This window comes from Tupaia chinensis, unplaced genomic scaffold (assembly GCF_000334495.1).
Source record: "Tupaia chinensis unplaced genomic scaffold, TupChi_1.0 Scaffold000081_1, whole genome shotgun sequence".
Lineage (NCBI taxonomy): Eukaryota > Metazoa > Chordata > Mammalia > Scandentia > Tupaiidae > Tupaia > Tupaia belangeri.
In genome coordinates this window covers 1,503,701-1,512,798 of record NW_006159542.1, presented here as the reverse complement: position 1 = coordinate 1,512,798, position 9,098 = coordinate 1,503,701, and the positions used below count along the sequence as shown (strand labels likewise).

Sequence of the window (9,098 nt, the reverse complement as noted above, 5' to 3'; positions counted from 1 at the left end):
GAAAGAGAAATGGAAATTAAGAAATCACTTCCCATGGGAGATGACCAAGCCATGATTTCTTCTCATCCATTTCCCTCTCAGGATTTTTGGGTACACAAGCAAATGTGCTTGGTGTGTTTTTCAAGCTTCCAAGTCTAGGGCTCAAACTGGGCACTCAGCCATGTGGAATCCAGCCCACTTAACCACTATGCCATCATTTGGCCCCATTGGCTATTTTTTGTAACCAGAATATTACAATGTATTCTATTGTAAGTAGTTCAAACATTTGATTTATAGATGCTCTTAAAAACCATTGAAAACTATAAATTCCTCTCTCTCCAGAAGAAAAGTTAGCATATGCATACAAACCAAAATGTGCAGATAATACTAGGTACTGTTAAAAGAAAAAGAAACCAGCCAATTTAATAGAATTTTAATAGACCAAATTTTAACATGACTTAAATTGGGCAGTTGTCCCCAGACTTCCAAACAACTCTGGCCAGCCTCATGGTCAACTCGGCCTTTTAAGTCTGCAGAACAGGAAAGTGAGGTGCAGTAAAAGGTAAGTGTTGTACACAAAATGTAAGTGAGGGAGTGAGATAGAGAAATCATTGGTTATATTCTGAAGATTGTCTGCATTAACACGGTTTAAAAGGCGGGATGCCTGTGATTGACTGAAGCCTAGCTGCTGTGATTGGCTGTAACTTAGAAACCAGCTCAGAAAAACAGCCTTACATGTATGATTTCAGCTTATCCATAGGAACCAAAGTGTGAGAGTACAGCGTCTGTAAACTATTTTAGGTCAAAATAGTTTAATTTAACAGTACTCAATGACATTCTGATGTCCACCGGTGGATCCTCTATTGGTTCCAGAACCATGGCTGGCACATGTCTATGGAGTAGGGGAGGAGGAGAGAAACAAAGCATAAGTATGTCTTAGTCAACTGCTTAGATATGAGCAAAAGACTCCATGTTTTATTCTTTGACATTGGAGCAAAATGGCATCCCAAAGGACATAGGTGCACTGAGAATGATGAGTTATGGCTACATAGATGCTAACAAATGAACTATTCACAAGCAAACAATTCAGTAGAATCCATCTACTGGACTGAGCTCTCACACAGATGGGAGGAAGCACTTATTCTTAGGCTTATGAACTGGAGGGCTCCTATTAAGGTCATGGAGACAAGTTTAATTCCAACAAGCACCTTCCTTAAAGTGGGTACAGAGATGAAAAGAATCCCAAGTAGATGGCACCATGGTGTGGTAGAAAAACATCAGAAATGGAAGTGGTGGTCACAAACTTGAGCCTTTCAAGGACCAGTTAGGGACAACAGGGTGAAATGACAGGAAGTAAAGAGGATGGTAGTCCCTGGAGGATCACCTTCCAAATGCTTTATTAAAAACTGCTTAGAGCTAGCCAGTGGTGTGGTGACTGAGGCATCTGGACCTTAATGGCTAACTACAAATTCCGGACCTGGCAGTTTAAAAAACACACTGGGCATGTGCGGATGTATGCCCAAAATCCTGAAAGAAGGGATTACAGTGTGATTATTTCCCATGGGGGTATGGGAAATCCTTCCCCCCCCCTCTCGAACACTCTCTCCAGCAAGTTGAAACAAAACAAAACAAAATAATGCTGATCCATTTTTCCCAATGCATGTCTGAAGCTAGTTTTTGCCATCTCTGGAGTCAGAAGACAGTTGGTTGAACCCTAGGTTTACCTCTTACTAGCAGACGACCTCAGCAGTGTACCATAGCCACTTTGAGGTTCAGTTTCCCTTCTCTGTGAAGTAGGAGCCATACCACCTGTCTTTGAACTGAGGTCACAAAATTCACAATAATGTATATGAAGTGCACAGCACTGGACTTGGTGCAATCAATTTAGCTGTTATCAGAGTTCCAGGATCTAGATAGTGCGCCTGTTTCCCTGGAAATTTATTAATAGAAATTTAGCAATAAACTTTAGAAGCGACCACTAAAGTTATTTGAATAATTACAACAGTCATTCAAGCTAAGTCATCTCAACACTCAGAAGTTACCTACCCAATAATCTGCAACCTATTAAGGACTGTGTTAGACATAGAGTGATTCTGCATGAGGGATAAAAAAACAACTGTTATATGTTTTTCAGGGTCTGAAGGATGCAGAGCCCTAAAAGGGATTTCCTGTTGCCTCTTAGGCAGCTGAAGCATTAGTGATTAACTGACTGGAGAGGCGAGAACTAACCAATATGGAGGGAAGTTTGCAGAAGTGCTACTTGGCACCATTGCTAAAGGTGCTGGTCTCAGCTTTAGCAACTCAGAGTCTCAGTGTGTCTCTTCTTGGCAGGAATTCCCATGAAGCAAGCGAGTCAGGATATTGCCAGTATGAGGTTAAACCCTACTTTCATTTAAATGTTTGATATTTTGTTCATCATGGACTTTTTACATCAGATGATACTTTGATATTTATTAAAATGAGGATTTTGATTGCTGAGGGTTTTTTTGAGTTCCTTATATTTTTTTTACCCTAACTCTAGCCCTACTATTCTCTGAATTTTAAATTGCTGAAATCTAGGAGAATTTCATTTGGTGATTCATCAAAAAGACTTATAAGACTCAATAGCAAGTTATAATTAGAGCCAAGATTTATCACAGCGAAGTATTAGCAGCAGGAAAAAGAAATGCATTGATGGAATCCAGACAGGTCCACAAGCTTCTGATGTCTTTCCTAGTAAGAGGATCCATAGGAGTGCTCTCTCGCTAGCAGTGAACTTCAGTACATGTGTAGAATGACTCTTTCTAGGCACACCCCTTTGAGATCAGAGACCAAGGCCTTTATAGTGGTGAGGGGTGCCTGTCACACAGACATGTCTTGCTCAGGATCCCCAAAATAAAACAAGATGCACATTATCAATATTGATGGGACCAGAAAACAACCTAACAAGACAGTGTGACATGGTCATCACTTCAGGTATATATAAGGAAGTGATCAATCACTAACACAAAGAACACGGAGAAGGCCACATTCCTGGAGGTTAGTAAAGAGTGGATCATGGTTCTCTTGGAGATGGGCAAGGAGTAAGTAAGTAGCCCTGCTGCATTAATTCTTTCCTCACAAGGAGTCGTGTGGATAATCAAAATGTCCCTCTTACTATAAGTACTCATGGCACTAGATTGTTCCCATTGAAGACTATGGCTCAGATGCTTGTCAACAGACTTCCTACTAACTGCTTGAAGCCTAGACCTTGCAATAATCCACCTGTGAAAGAATCTATAGCAGCAGAAGAGAAATTTAGCTGCCCAGGTGAAAAGATATTGCTACTTTGCAAAACTATCGAGCCCCAAAAGTAAGGACAGAAGGAAATGACCTTCCCGACCTCTCTGTAAAAGGCAGACTGTGCTTAGCTCCCATGTGCCATTCAGAAGGCCAGTGGGGAGGCATGCCTATCCCTTGAGCAAGGAATCCTGAAAAGGAGGGAGGACAGGCACAAGCAAATTCCTTCAATAGCAAATTTTTTTTTTTTGAGAGGTTTTTTGCTATAGGGCGTATGTGCTCACCAGAAAGACAGAGAGAGACAGAAAGATAGAAAGTGAGAAACCACCCGCCAGGGAAGATGGTCACGCCACAATCCCTTCTCCTCCATTCTCCTCTCAGGATCTTGGGCACACTCGCACACGCACCCAGCGTGAGTTCAAGTCACTGGGTCCGGGACTTGAACCATGGTCAGCTACGTGGGAGTTCAGTGACACAGCCAATATGCTAACTGCTGGTCCCCAATAGCAGATTTTTTGATGGAAACATGAGAACAAGAGTGTATGTCATCAAAGAGAACGACCTCCAAAACCACATCTATGCTTAAAAACAAGTTCCATCCTACACTTCAAGTAATGGGCAAGATGACATCTCCTCTGGCCAGAGTTCAAAACCACTTTTCCTGTTTGTAATGAGGCTTCAGATGAATTTTCCCAGCAGTAGACTTATGCCCCTTTCCCCTTTCAATGGAAAAGCAGTGTCCTGAGGACCTAGCCTCAGGCAACTGAGTTCCTCATCCACTTCAGCTAATGGCACAGAGTAAGTGTTAATAAACTATAGCCCGAGGAGATGCATATCCAGCCCTCCACTTGTTTGTAAATAAACTTTCACTGGAACACAGCCACACCCATTTGTGGATGGTCTGAGGCTGCTTTTGTACTACAATAGCAAATCTTAGAGGAGATAGAGACTGCATGGCCAGCAAAGCCTTGACATAGTGGTGAAGGTGCTAGACTCCCATGTGGATGACTATGGTTCAAGTTCCAGACCTGGTGGCTTGAAACTCCTAAGAGGAGAGTAGAGGAGAAGGGGTTGCAGTGTGGCCATCCCCCTGGGAAGTGACTTCTCACTTTCTGTCTCTCTGTCTCTGTATCTCTCTCTCTAGCAAGCATATGTGCCCTATAGCAAAAATCTCTAAAAAGAAATAGCTATGAGGCCAGCAGGTGGTGTAATGGTTAAGGCACTGGACTCCCACATGGCCAACCGCAGTTCAAGTCCTAGACTTGGTGGCTTGCTTTCTTGCTTTTCCTCTCTTTCTCTGTTGCTCTATGATCAAATTTTAAAAATAATAATGATGATGAATAAAATTAAAGAAAATAATTCTTAATTTAAAAAAGGAAATAGGTATTTTTTTTTAGTTTTTACAAAAATGGTTTGTCCACCCCTAACAGAAAAGAAGAAAAGCACATTTGTGCCACCAGTGCTCTAAAAATCGGATACTTAAGCAGAGTTTCTAAATCAGCTGCAGCAATAACAATGAAATAATAATGAATGAACTAGTGTTACTGATATCTTACTATTAGAACAAGTCAAGAAGAAAGTCAGTACACATAAGCAAAAAATATTAAATAACAGATGGGTTCTATCAGCTCTTTTCTTGAGTGTGTATATAATTCAAGCTGCCTTCTTGATTTGATTTAGCTCAACCTAAAAAAAAAAAAAAAAAAAAAAAAGCTTCCGTGAGCACGCTCTCTTTGCAAAGCCTGCCCTGAGTGTTGTGAAAATCAAAGGGGAAATGAGCAAATACCTGTAACGTGATACAGATGTTCTGGGAAAGAGATGGGTCGGCTCAGAGAATGAAGCCATAACTGGATCAAACAGTAATTAACATTGCCCACCTCTCAACAGTAAGTGGAAGTACTTCCAAAACATCTCTTAGGACACATACTTTTTCCATTTTATTCCTACTAGTTAATGCCCTAGTAAACCCTTCTTAAAAGAAAAAGAATGCAATATCATTCTAAGTTATAAAGTAGTATTGCACCTACAAACTTCTATAGCCATACTACAGCCACAAAAGAATCGTATGTTGGTCGGTTGCTTGGGCTTTTTTGTTCGTTGTTAATGTTGCTGTTGTTTCACAGTTTTTGTTATAGCGGTTTTTAACTAAGGACAGATATCTGGAAAATTGATGAGCTCTCACACAGCCGGTCCAAGTATAACTTCAGTATTTATTCAGTCAAAATTGCATATCAACTGGCCAGGGTATTTTATTATAATTATGAGTACAACATTAGTCAGACTCTGAAGTCTCATTTATACTCTCAGAGGTCCATGTGTTGAGAAGAGACCCCCTGTCGCCAGCCCCTTTGCATTTTCCCAGTAACATTAATAGGCTTTTTGAAGGTGATTGAGCATCTTTTGCATGCACATGCACACACGCACGCACGCACACGCACAATTGCCTCTGAACCTGAATGATGAGCAGGGTGGGAGTCTCTTTATTATTCTAGTTCCATGTATGGTTAAAAGGGCCCATAATTAAAGGTTTTTTGAAGAACTGATTGTTGGCCTTAGGTAGTTCTGTTATTCACAGATACGCCTCTTCCTATCTTATTGGTCTCAGCAAACTGGAGCATAGAGATGTCATTAGCAGTCATTGCCAGGACAGCAGTAGGGCATGAAAAATGACGGCATTGAGAAGAGACAAGTGAACTTGTTTCCTAACACTTCAGAATGGAGTGTGTCTTTGAGAGATACAGCCCATCAGATTAACGAGTTAGGCAGAAATTATATATAGCTGCCTTCCATACATATCTCTTCTTTATAAAGTTACTTGTGAAATAAGCTTTCATCAGTAAGATACTGCTCATTCATCAACTCCATTTATTACGTTCTTGTATGCAGAGCCCAGTACTAGATAGGGAGACACAAATATAGAGAGCATTTGTCTTTGGCAAAACGAATAGAGGAAGGATAACACAGTTAGTACGTGGTTCCTGAAACAACACTACTCAGAGTTTGGGACTTATACTTCAATGACCAGAAATCAGCTTAATTTAACTAAGGCCTTAAAAAGACCTACTCTGTGTAAGGTTCTAGGCTAGATAGTAAAACTATGGGTCAAAAATTAAGATAAGGGACCATCAGTTAGTGTAATGGCTGTGTCGCTGGACTCCCATGTAGTCAACCACGTTTGAGTCCCAGACCCAGTGGCTTAAACTCATGCCAGGCGCATGTGCATGCATGCCCAAGATCCTGAGAGGAGAATGGAGGAGAAGGGATTGTGATGTGGCCATCTCCCCTGGGGGTGATTTCTCGCTTTCTGTCTCTCTGTCTCTCTCTGTCTTTCCGGCGAGCACACGCACCCTATAGCAAAAACCTCTCGAAAATAATAAAAATTTTAAAAAATTAAGATAAAATCCCCATGCTTGGAACCAGCAGATAGTATAATAGTTATATCACTAGATACCCAAGTAGTTGTTCAAGTCTCAGATCTGGCAGCTTAAAACTCATGCCAGGTGTGTGTGTGTGCATGTCCATCATCCTGAGTGAATGGAGGAAAAGGGACGCAGTATGGGGGAGAGGGGATTTCTCACTTTCTGTCTGTCTGTCTCTCTCCAGTGAACACATACACCCTATAGCAAAAATAGCTCTCTTAAAACAAAAACAAAAACAAAAACAAAACTCCTTGCTTGATCTAGTGAGGAAGACAGGTAATAAATATCAAATATTTGCTAGTAGAATATTCAGAATACGGTTACAGAAAATAATCAAGGAAACATTCATCTTGATGGATGTTTTAAATTAGCAAATGAGAAAAGATGAGAAACAGAGTTATAGTATGGTTATGTGTCAGGAATTATTAGAATTAAAATAACACAAGTATAGTATAAAATTATTTCTGGGGCTGGCAAGTGGCATGGTGGTTAAGACACTGGACTCCCACATGGTCAGCTGTGGTTCGAGTCCTGGATCTGGCAGATTGCTTTCTCACATTCTTTGTGTGTGTGTATGTGTGTGTGTGTCTCTCTCTCTCTCTCTGGTCAAATTTTTAAAAAATAATATATTAAATTAGATATTATTTTTAAAAATTATTTCTAGCACAAGTGCTCCATGAGATTTTGTTTTGTTCACAGTAAGTTTGGCTCATTCTAGGAACTTATTAAGTTATTTGTAAATAAATGAATGAATCTAGCTCTCAAGTGTTGCTATAGCTATTGTTATAGATATAGGGTTTATTTTTCAAGAAATGAGCTATAGTTCAGAGTTTATGGTCAGGAGTAACAGTGAGGTAGACAGGACAAAAATCAAAGAGACCTTGTAAGAAGCTCAGATTTGATGGTGATCGGGAGACACTGATGAAGTTTACAAAGGACACCATGGCTGAATTGTAGTTTTGAGCTCCGGGGAGAAGACACCTGAGGAGCACAAGACTAGAAACACAAAGAGATGAGTTATGTAGATGTTGCTGAAATCCAGGTGAAAGCTGAGAAAGGTAAAATCCATGGATTAGGTAGCCAAGTTAATGTCACCTAAGGCCACCACAACGGCTAACACAAAAAGGACTGGCAATATCAAGTGTTGCCAAGGATGTGGAACAACCACAATACTAATCCTTTTCTGGTAGAGCATACATTGAAGGTCTACAGAGTATCATTTGAAAACCTCTCGGGTAGCTCTACTAGAGCAGAATCCTGCAATCCATAGGTACACAAAAGAAATGTGCTTATATGCCCCTTAAAGATGCCTCTACAAGAGTGCACAAGAATATTCCTGGCAGCACTATTTGTTATAGCCAAAATGGATAAATTGGGCTATATCTATGCAATGGTATACTAAAACGACATTGAAAAATGAAAGTACTGCCACTACCAGATAAATCTCATACGCATCATATTCAGTAAAAGAAGCCAGACACACTGTAAAATTCCACTTGTAAAAGTTCAAAAACAGACAAAGCCAATGAACTGGGAAGAACTCAGGACAGCGGTTGCCTCTGGGCACAGGGTAAGGATGGGAGAGGTAGTGTCTAGGAACAGGCCAAGCTCTAGCTCTTGATCTGGGTGGGATGCACAGTTGTGCACTCTCTTTGTGTTAATTCTTCAAATGCTGTACTTACTGTTTGTGCAGTTTTCTGAATGTATATGAATTTTTTAAATGTGATTTCAATATCCTGGCTCAGGAGACAGGGTGATTGATAGTGCCCAGTGCTAGGTTCAATGTGTCTAAAAGAAGTCAACACCACAGTAGCCAAGGCTCTTACGTATTTATGGTTTCTGGCTGCCCTTCGTGGTTATCAACGTGCCATAGTACAGGCATGTCACAGTTTCATGGCCATGGAAATCACCCCTCCCGGGAAAACCTCCCTCTCAGGGCTGCATCTTTTTATTTCTTATACTCCCAGGGCCTATGTGGTCCTTCCCTGAGGGACAGTTTCCTCCAATCAGCCCATCTTTAGGGTCCCTCAAACTCTTGACTCCACACTGCCCTTTGGCAGTGAGGAAGGACTGAAATTAGCAGGCATAGTTAGATCCAGCAAGATCATCACCAGAAAGATAACAAAAATATCTTCCTATAGATTACTGGGGGGTCCAGAGAATTACTTAGAATAGCATGGTGGGGGTCATGAGAAACAGACACTCTTCAGTAACTTCTCATCCCTTCCTTACCAGTGCTTTTCTTCTGCCCAGATGGTCTTCCATGCTCCTTCACTTGAGTCAAGTTCTATTCCTGCCACTCTTGAGGCAGGCAGGTAGAACACAGAGACTTGGGAGGAATCTTGCATGGGAGAAGGATAATTGTCCACTGTCCCCATATAGCGATGCCCACACTTCTACATCCTAGAGGAAAAGCAGACTGAGACTGTGATAGAAGCCTAC

At 41.0% G+C, this 9,098-nt stretch overlaps 1 protein-coding gene and 1 long non-coding RNA gene across 5 annotated transcripts in view; one reads left to right on the top strand and one right to left on the bottom strand.

Moving 5' to 3' along the window:
- TXNDC8 (thioredoxin domain containing 8) overlaps nt 1-9,098 on the top strand; it is a 32,269-nt gene that overhangs the window by 20,879 nt on the left and 2,292 nt on the right. The window lies entirely within an intron of this gene.
- Nucleotides 582-9,098, bottom strand: part of LOC106734216 (uncharacterized) — a 48,633-nt gene continuing 40,116 nt past the window's right edge. For both annotated transcript variants that reach the window (XR_003548376.1, XR_001369924.2), the window contains 2 exons: nt 8,889-9,059; nt 582-871 (listed from right to left, as the gene is read on the bottom strand). This is a non-coding gene — a long non-coding RNA (uncharacterized LOC106734216). The remainder of the gene's footprint in view (nt 872-8,888; nt 9,060-9,098) is intronic.